Source organism: Myotis brandtii, unplaced genomic scaffold (genome assembly GCF_000412655.1).
Source record: "Myotis brandtii unplaced genomic scaffold, ASM41265v1 scaffold443, whole genome shotgun sequence".
NCBI classification, from domain to species: Eukaryota; Metazoa; Chordata; class Mammalia; order Chiroptera; family Vespertilionidae; genus Myotis; species Myotis brandtii.
The window spans coordinates 997,583-1,007,526 of NW_005366952.1; positions in this window are offsets into that span (position 1 = coordinate 997,583).

The window sequence follows — 9,944 nt, forward strand, 5'->3', positions numbered from 1 at the left end:
TGTTCAGTCATTTGGTCATCCCTCACTAACCCCCCTGCCGACCTGGTCGTAGGCAGCCTTCTTGTGAGGGCATGAGGGTTAATTTGCATATTACCTCTTTATAATATAGGATTATTGTATTCATCTAACATTAACCTCAGGTCCACTGTGTGTGTACCATGGATCAAGTCACCGTGGGAATTGAGCAAAACAAATTAGAACTCAGAATATAAACTGTCCAACACTGTTCCACTCAGCACAGTTTTATCAGCTTGTAGTCCTGTCACTGTCACTGGGGAACTAAGGCACTAGGGAAGCATCAGGTTCACCGGGCCACTCCCTGGAACCACAGAGAGATTGGGCTCACCTGTGGAGTTGGTACCAGTGCACAGCTGCAGATGCTGATTTTGCCACACCTGGAGTTTTCTCCAGGCTCCTGCTTCCTGCACACAGTATTTACCAGTCCTGTAGGGAAAACCCAAACCAGAAGAATGCAGAAGGGATGTAAATACCAGATTTGCTCAGCTGCCTGAGCAAATATCCTGCTGGCATAGGAATTCATTTGCATTTCAACTCCTCAGGAAGTATTAGGTCAGGCCTTCACTCCCTAAGACAGGCTGTGCCCTCAGTCTGAGGGGCATGTTCACAAGGAACTGCTGTCTTCTGTCTTCTGTAGTCCTCCCAGCATTCAGTATAGCCTTAATCCTCCCAGATGCTATTTGTCCACTGACTGACTGAGTGCTTGTGGATCTCCTTGAATCCTACCCTGGCACAGAAGGAATCTAAGAAGCGTGGAGAACACCTGACTCTCCAAAGACTTCCTGCTGATGCTTTGTAAAGTGCTTTGGGAAGAGAGCGAGCACACACAGATAAAATCAAATCAGCCTCACGACGCAATTGTGTGTCTCTAGGAGAGAGTGGAGCAAGGGTGAAAGCAAGAGCAGGATATCTGCCACTCCATGCAAAAAAAGTTTTGTTTGAATTGTTCATGTGTACATCAACAACAAAATATTGTATTAGAATTAAATTAGAAACACTAGAAACATCAGGTCAAAATTCTAGAAGGTAATTATACCTCCGTGAAACTGGAAATTGCTTGCTCTGCTCTGACAACAAAAAAATATTGTATTAGAATTAAATTAGAAACATCATTTCAAAATTCTAGAAGGTAAATATACCTCCGTGAAACTGGAAATTGCTTGCTCTGCTCTAATTTGTCTCTTTCTTCTAACTGGGATGCAAATGTGATGGTTTCCAGTTACCGAGGCCCAAAGGAATCTGAGTCTATCCCTGACATAACAGTTGGCCCTCTCAACCTAACAAACTCTGCCCTTTGAGAAGCCTATTTCCTATGACTACCTCCAAGCATGTGTTAGAAGCGTTGCCTACACAGATTCTATACCTTTTTTCAAGCATATAAAGCAGCACCAGAAACCTGCTACTGTGGAAAGGCTGCTGGAGAGGATTTCAGACCTTCCTGCAAAGTGAGACAACCATGCCTTATGCTTGCTCTTTGCAGAAGACTTTACAATGCGTGATCTTAGTTGATTTTTATTTAATATTGTGAGATAGATGTGTCATATAGAACTATTATTACCATCATTCTCCTACTTCACAGTTGAGGAATCTAAGGTGCTAAGAAAGCAAATGACATACTCAAGGTCATCTGCTGAGGCTTGAATTTGTGTCTCCAGGTTCCTAGTCAGACTCTCTCCTCTATACCACAAGATGCCATCTGCTTCTATCTGTACCTGTGAGGGAAGATTTTAAATGGCTGGCACTCCCTGGAGACAGAGTAAGTAATGAGCTTGCCATGTCTTTTGAATCGTTTGTTAAATTTATTTCATTCATAACACTTTGTATAAACATTACAGAAATTGTTTCAGCAACTTCCTCTTCAACTTTGGACTCTAGCAAAATTTGCACTGTCAGTCCCAATTCTGTCTGGGAAGAGATTCAAGTTGACATAAGTGAATCTTGATGCAGCCCAGTTCCCTCCCACATACAGCCTGCTGTGGAGACATTTGCTAGTGACCCAAGGTCAAACTGGTTGGACATGATGAGCTCATGGTGTGTGCCATGCCTGGGTCAGTCCTTTGTACCTCCACAGTGTTTGCTTTTCATTAGGAGCCTCAAAAATGAATGCAATAATTCAATGAATGCAGTCAATGTTCACTAGTGCTGATATATTCCTGGTGCTTTGTGTAAAATGCCTCACTGAAACCTCACAGAAGCCCTGCAAAGAAGGGATTATTCTCAATTTAGTCAAAGTATTCAAGGTTCTACAGCTTCAAATAGCATGACTGGGATTCAGAGCCAAACCGATCTCTCTCCAAGGCCTGTGGACTTCCTACTGGTCCACTAAGCCTCCTAGATGAAGGACATGATGGGAAAATGAATATAGATCAATAATAATCTCCTTAAAGCATTGTGCAGTGACCTTTCCGAACGAAACTGTTTTCTCAGAAATAGGAAGGAAGGACAGAGATAGAGGCAGAGACAGACAGCCAGTGTAGCTATTGATTAGAACACTCTATAGATGGCTTAAGTATCTGAAGACATGTCCTATGTTTTAATAGCTACTGGTCAGTGCCCAGGTCTGAGCATAGACAGGCCCTGGGAACAGCAGCCAAGAAGTGAGAGGAAAACTGGATCAAGGTGACCCAGCACCATGCCAGAGAGGAGATCCTGGCCCTTCCGTGCCAGCATGGCCAGCCTACTTAACAGATTGCTCTCAGGTTTTCATTTTCATATAATGACTAAGCACTTTAAAGATTAGCATTTGGAGCTGAAGGTAAAATGCTAGATTTTTTGCTTAAAACAAAAATAAACTTGCTTTTTCCTCTTCCTCCTAAAGTTTGTCCCAGGCTGCAAGTGCAAAGACACTTGGCCCCTGAGGCTCAGGTGGCTCCTTTCACCTACTATTTGCAGGAAGGAAATGACAGCTCCACATGAAAGCAGGCCTCAGCTCATCTTCCTTCTTGGCTACCAGAGTGCATTTCCAGCTTCACCTCACAGCCACCTGTGAGCTAAGCCCTGCTGCCCGGAACTGCCTCTGAGCCCACATTTGCAAGTCAGTGTATGTGTACGTGAGTCCCTTCTCGTACTGCGATTAAAACTCAGAGCAACTACTATTTTCAGCCTGAGCAGCTGCCAGATCTTCACAGCCGGGTTGGTGGAGGTGGCTCTTTCTGGCCATGCTGCCTGGTGTGAAGCATGAAGAAAGCATCTGAGGAGGTCAAAGCTTTTGGAAAATAGGAGTTTCAGATACTGCACGTCAGTGATGTCCCTACACAAATAGACATTTTCCTTATTGTCAAAGCCCATTAGAAGGAGCCACTAGCAGGTTGTGTCATACACAGGTTTGCTGAAGTACCAATGTGATGGAGGGGCAGCGGTTAGGGTGTCCCCATCCTGTATATTTATATACAGGATGCTAAGGGGAGAAATCAGCACGCAGAATATGGTGGGCTCTAGCTCAGGGTCCCAGCCTGGGCAACAACTGTGACTCCTAGAGCAGGACTCAAGATGGGGGACAACTTTGACTTTAAAGATATGACTCAGGTCACTAAAGGACCAGGCCTGATTTTCCCTTTTGCGCTAAGATGGCCATAAGGAAAGAGTGAAGGTCATTGAGTTCAGAGATTCCTCAGAAACAAGTATCGACTCAACTATAAGGTTCAAGTCAATGGAGTCCCCTGCCTGACCCAATCAATAGGGTCGGCTGCCACAAATGCTTTGCCTGGGTCATGCTGACCCAGTCCACACCTGGGGTGGGACGGAAGGTTGTGTGCTTCCCATAAAAGGGTGTGAAGTACAGCATGTTAGTGAGGGGATGGTCTAAGCCAAGCCATGATGTACCTGGATCAGCAACCTAAGTTCCACCCCAAAACCAAAGCTGCGTTCATGCTACTCCCAATGGTGTTCTCCTCCCAGCAGAAACCCGGGAGTCAGTCTGACAAAACAGAGACCCAGTCTGGTCCAAGGCCACCTGGCTGCCTGTAAAAGGGAAGGGAAGCAGAGGGGGCCGACGTGAGGCAGGAGAGGGGAAGGAGGGTTCATTTTGAGCTCCATGAAGAAGAAGGCTGGCCTCTTTGTGCACAGGCCGTGTCCTCCACGCTGCTCTCGGCACATTCTATTGCACCAGCCCAGCCCCTGGGATTGCCCAGGGTTCTTTCTTTGGCTACAAGTCTTGGTCTTGCTCAACTTAGGGATGTCAAGAGAGGTTCAGTAACTCACACCAGGCAACCTGACAGAGCTGGCTCAGAGCCCGGGTCTCCTGACTTCTAGCCCAGTGGTCTTTCCCACCAGGACATAGATGACACTGTTAACAAAAACATCCCAGGACCTCTGCAGTTTCCTTCAGTAATATTTATAATCATTCCTTGAGCTGACTGAGATCCAACTCCAAGGACACATGGTGAAGGACAGCCATCTGACTCCTCTCCCCTTTATGAGTAAATTATAGAGGAAAGAACACCTTCCCACTTGGCAGAGCCAGCTGAAGCAAGAGGTCTGAAGTGACTTGGCCAAAGGTCACAAAATCCGTTGAAGCTGGAGATGAAAGGTGGCAGACAACTACTACACCCCCAGATCACAGCGAGCCTCACCTCTCACCCTGCAGGCAGCTCTGCAAGCCCCGTCTTCCCTGATCCTCTGAGCACCCAGCCAGATAGCCTTTCCCTCCCCCTGTTTAAAATGTACCATCCTGCCCTGGCTGGTTTGGCTCACTGGCTAGAGATAGAGCCTGGGGACTGGAGGGTCCTGGGTTCGATTCCGGCCAAGGGCATGTACCTTGGTTGCGGGCACATCCCCAGTGGGGATTGTGCAGGAGGCAGCTGATCGATGCTTCTCTCTCATTGATGTTTCTAACTCTCTAACCCTCTCCCTTCCTCTCTGTAAAAAATCAATAAAATGTATTTTTTTAAAAAAATGTACCATCCTGACCCTGCAGGGGGACCAGCTGGCTGATGCATTTAGTAGACTCTAAGGGGAGCCAGACTTTTATCTTCTTGTAACATTCGGGTCAAAGTTTTAATCCGAATAAATGTTGCCAGGACTAAGAAATTTCAGGGTAAGTAGGAGAGGAAGACTCAGCCCTGGCATCTCCTGGGAGGCTGGGCTTGGCTCCACCGGGGCAGGAACTGATGCTGGGGACTCGTGGCTCACAGCTTTGCAGGGGGCTCTGTCCACAGGCCCGGATCACCTCCGGACATTTCTGACCAGCAGTGAACTCCTTTGCACCTAAGCGTGGCTTCTTGAAGTGCAGAGCGAACCCTGCTGCCTGACACGTCCGCCCTGGCTGTTTGGCTGCTTTGCATGCCTATGGGGCAAGTAGGCTATTTTTGAGCAGATTTCATAATTCCCTTTTGTAGCTGCTGCGGCTGCTGATTGCACATGTGTTTCCAGCTCCGTTCCTGTGGTGAGGATGTTTAACAGAGATGGCGCCTTGTTAGAGGATGTAGAGAAAGCAAGATTGAGAGATTAGGAGCACAATTTCCATGTCTAGACATAGTTTGCACAGCTAGCATCTGCTCCAGTCGGGGTCCCCGGAATTTAGCATCTTGTGCTGTCACTCTCTGAACCAGCCATCCCATCCCCAGAACCTCACTATGAAATCTCCGAGGCAATGTCAGGGAGCGAGGAGGGCTCCCTGGCCTCCTTCCCGAGAATAAATCCAGGTGCACTTTGCAGTGTTGTGGGAGGAAAGCAATCAAGGTATTAGGAAAGTCTGTAAGAGTCTGCATACATTTTTCTTTGTGGTCTTTCATCTCAAGCCCAATTCTAGACTCTGTGACAAGCTGTCTGGCACTGTCTCGGCTGGGAGGGCTTTCTTCATCACTACGGTGGTTACTCATTTATTTACCCCACTCTGCTTTCTCCCCCTTCGCTTACCTTCTCAGTCCTGTCAGCCTGGTGACAAGCCTGCTCGCTTATTTTGTTTTTAATCATCCCTCGGCTCCTCTTCCGCCTTCGCCCAGTGTGCTCAGTCAGAAAGCACAGTTGCCCTGTTACACTCAGCTTTCACTCGGAGCCCCACCATGTTTGAACAACGAACCGGCCCATTGCTTCTCTTTTCGAAACGTTGATTCCATTTGTTACGTGTCCCTTTCACCCTGTTCTTTTCTCCTGGCTCCTGTCACGTCCTGTGTCACGATTGCCCATCATAAGCTACCTCGGGGCAGGATATGTGTCAACTTACCTTTATCACCACCCTCACGGCTTTCTGGGATGGTGTTTTCAAGAAAAATAACACCAGCCAAGAGTTGAGACCACACAGCAAGCACAGAACTAAGGCTCTACATGCACTACTTTATTCTCACTTATTCCTCATAACATCCTTGGAGGAGATGGCTGTTTTTTTCCCAACTTTCCACCTAAAGAACCTGCAGCCTCATTTGCCCAAGAAAACACAGCTAACTAGTGGCAAAAACAAGCTTCAGATTTAAGTCTGCTTGACTCTGGAGGCCAACTGCTTAAAAGTTCTTGAAAGAATTTAGGGATGAACAAATGCATTCTCAAGATCCCCAGCTTTCTGGTCATTTTGTTTCGCGTATTTGTTTCTGGTTCTTTTCTGGCTTTCTAGGGAAGTAAAAACCAAGAGAGTTCTACAGTCTCAACTCAGAAACCAACCCCCATTTCCCCAGCAGCAGCTGGGACTTAATGTATCTTTCCTCGTGCAGCCGGCAGCACACAGACTATGGCCTCTGCTGAGGTCCTGCACCTGCCTCCCTGCCCTCCTCACGGGTCCCCCCAGCTGGGCACACAGCCAGGGCAGGCCCGGCTCCAGGCTCAGGGGAGCATGCACAACACAATCACTGCTGAATGAGGGTAAACTGAGGCAAGACCATGATTTCCCCCCCAAAATCAGAAGGGAGGCCAAGGAAACCAACAAAGATAGAAACAAAGTTCCTGAAAGAGCCCGTGCTCCTCCCATTTACAAAATAATGAGCCCATTTTCTGAAAAAGTGACTGCAGAAATCTAAGTTTCTCTGAAATTCTTCCATAAATCTGACTTCTGTGAGCTAAAAAAAAAAAAAAAAAAAAAAAAAGTTTCACAGGAGCTGTAGGTTTTCCTGCCTTCAGTGTAAACTCAGCTTTCACAGGTGATAATGAAGGAGGCGGAGGTGTGTGGAGGAGAGTAGGGCCTGAATTATTCATAAAGGTTAACTGGAAGGGACTCGGTGCCTTGGAAGACGTTGATGAAATATGGATAATTTTCTTTATGACTTCTGATCAGCGCTTTGATGAATGGGTTCCGCAATTATCAGATTAAACCCGTTTCTTACCAGAATGAGTACCTACATTTGTCACCAGAATGACTCATTCGTCTTACTCCCTATGAATAGCTTTGGCTACATTAGACTTGAAGTTTACTTTGGGATAAGCATACCTGGAAAACAGATAGAGAGTGGGTATCATAAGGCAAGAAGAAAAGGATACGCTGTGGAAATTGTCAGCCTTTATATTAGGAATCATCTTAGGAATACTAAACAAACACTCTGCTCATTCTTATTTGACAAGGTAAAGTGACAGAGAAAGAAGGCACAGGGGAGGGCTCCCCAGCACCTGCAGATCACGGCATCTGGCGGATCATGAGCAGGTTGATTTTCATAGGGTTGTAGACATTCAAGTTTCACACCACAGTCGGTGCCCATATGTGTTTCACTGTTATTGCCTCCCCTTTGCCAAATAATAATACTTGATGATATTAGTGAATTTAAGCCTTTAAAATAACATATTTTAGTGGCACTTCTGTAGAACTCTGTTGCTTCTGATGTGGTTCCATGAAAAAACAAAGTCACATGCCTCTAATTTCAAAAAATATGGAAGGAAGTGTTTTGAACTCCTTGATATCTTTTTTAAAAAATATATTTTATTGATTTTTTTACAGAGGTAGCAGCAGTGAGGGGGTGGTGGGGGTGGTGCCTTCCCCTGATCAGCCAGTCGCCTCCCACAGAGGGAGGCCAGACTGAGGCTTAGCCATCAGTAGGACATCCCTTGAGGACTCCCAGACTATGAGAAAGGGCAGGTCGTGCTGAGGGACCCCCCTCCCAGTGCATGAATTTTCATGCACTGAGTCTCTAGTCTACACTAATAAAAGAGAAACATGGTAATTGGCGTACGACCGCTACCCTTTTCATTGGCTAATCAGTGAGTATATGCAAATTAACTGTCAGCCAAGATGGCGGCCGGCAGCCAGGCACTGAAGCGAGCACGAGGCTTGCTTGCTGCAGACTCCAACCTTCCCCGCCTAACTTGCCAGCCTCTCAGTTGCAACTCTAAGCAACTATATACTATGTTGCAAATAAGAAGCTAAACAAAACCCCAGAAAAGGGCTTCCATTCAGCCGGGCTCGGACCACAACATTGTATCTATGTTTTCAGCAGCAAGGCCTCAGAGCTAAAGCTGGCCAGAAACATCGGTGAGAGAGAAACATTCATCAGCTGCCTCCTGCACACCTCCTACTGGGGATGTGCCTGCAACCAAGGTACATGCCCTTGACTGGAATTAAACCTGGGACCTTTCAGTCCACAGGCCGATGCTCTAACCACTGAGCAAACCAGTATAAACTCCTTGATACCTTTAATACAGAAAGATAATATTCAGTCTGCGGTCATGGTTGCCCTCTTGAGTCTGATTCCTTGCTTCTTCCCTTTCCTCCTCCCTATATAGATTAAGAGTGGAGGAGAATGTGGCTCCTTGAAGACAGGGAAGATTTCTGATCCACAGTGGTGAGCCCAAAATAGAATGCAAGTCTATTGAATTTAATTAAGAATTCAAGTGCCAAATATTTCTTATTGTGAAGTGCTCACAAGATTATGTCAGCCCTAACTGGTTTGGCTCAGTGGATAGAGCGTCAGCCCTTGGACTGAAGGGTCCCAGGTTCAATTCTGGTCAAGGGCATGTACCTTGGTTGTGGGCTTTATTCCCAGTAGGGGGTGTGCAGGAGGCAACTGATTGATGTTTCTCTCTCATCGATATTTCTAACTCTCTATCCCTCTCCCTTCCTCTCAGTAAAAATTAATAAAATATATTTTTTAAAAAGATTATGTCTTCTAGCCCTAGCCGGTATTGCTCAGTGGATAGAGCATTGGCCTGTAGCCAGATTCGATTCCAGACAAGGGCACATAGCTTGGTTGCAGGCTCCTCCCCAACCCGGGACCTGGTCAGGGCTCATGCAGGAGGCAGCCAATCAATGTTTTTCTCACATCAATGTTTCTGTCTTTCCCTCTCTCTTCCACTCTCTCTAAAAATCAATGGAAAAATATCCCAGAGTGAGGATTAGCAAAACAAAAAAAGATTACATCATGTAATAAAAGAACGATATCAAATGAGTTATATCATATAATCTCTATTTTCAAAAAGGAAAATATGTATGTACCCACATCCTTCTATACTAATAAAAGGGTAATATGCTAATTAGACCAGACGTCTTCTGGATGTCCTTCCGGACAAAGGCTCAGGCAGCTGAGGATGGCAGCTGTTGCTGTGAGGGCCGGGCCGAGGCTCAGGAAAGCTGTGGTAGCTGCGAGGGCTGAGGAAGAGGCAGCTGCAGCAGCCAGCAATAGCAGCAGCAGCAGTGTGATGGGGGCATCGCCTTCCCCTGATCAACCTGGTCGCCTCCTGCAGAGGGAGGCCAGAGGTAGCAGCAGTGAGGGGGTGGTGGGGGGAGTGCCTTCCCCTGATCGGCCAGTCGCCTCCCACAGAGGGAGGCCAGACTGAGGCTTAGCCATCAGTAAGACATCCCTTGAGGACTCCCAGACTATGAGAAAGGTCGTGCTGAGGGACCCCCCCCTCCCAGTGCATGAATTTTCATGCACTGAGCCTCTAGTCTACACTAATAAAAGAGAAACATGGTAATTAGCGTACGACCGCTACCCTTTTCATTGGCTAATCAGTGAGTATATGCAAATTAACTGTCAGCCAAGATGGCGGCCGGCAGCCAGGCACTGAAGCGAGCA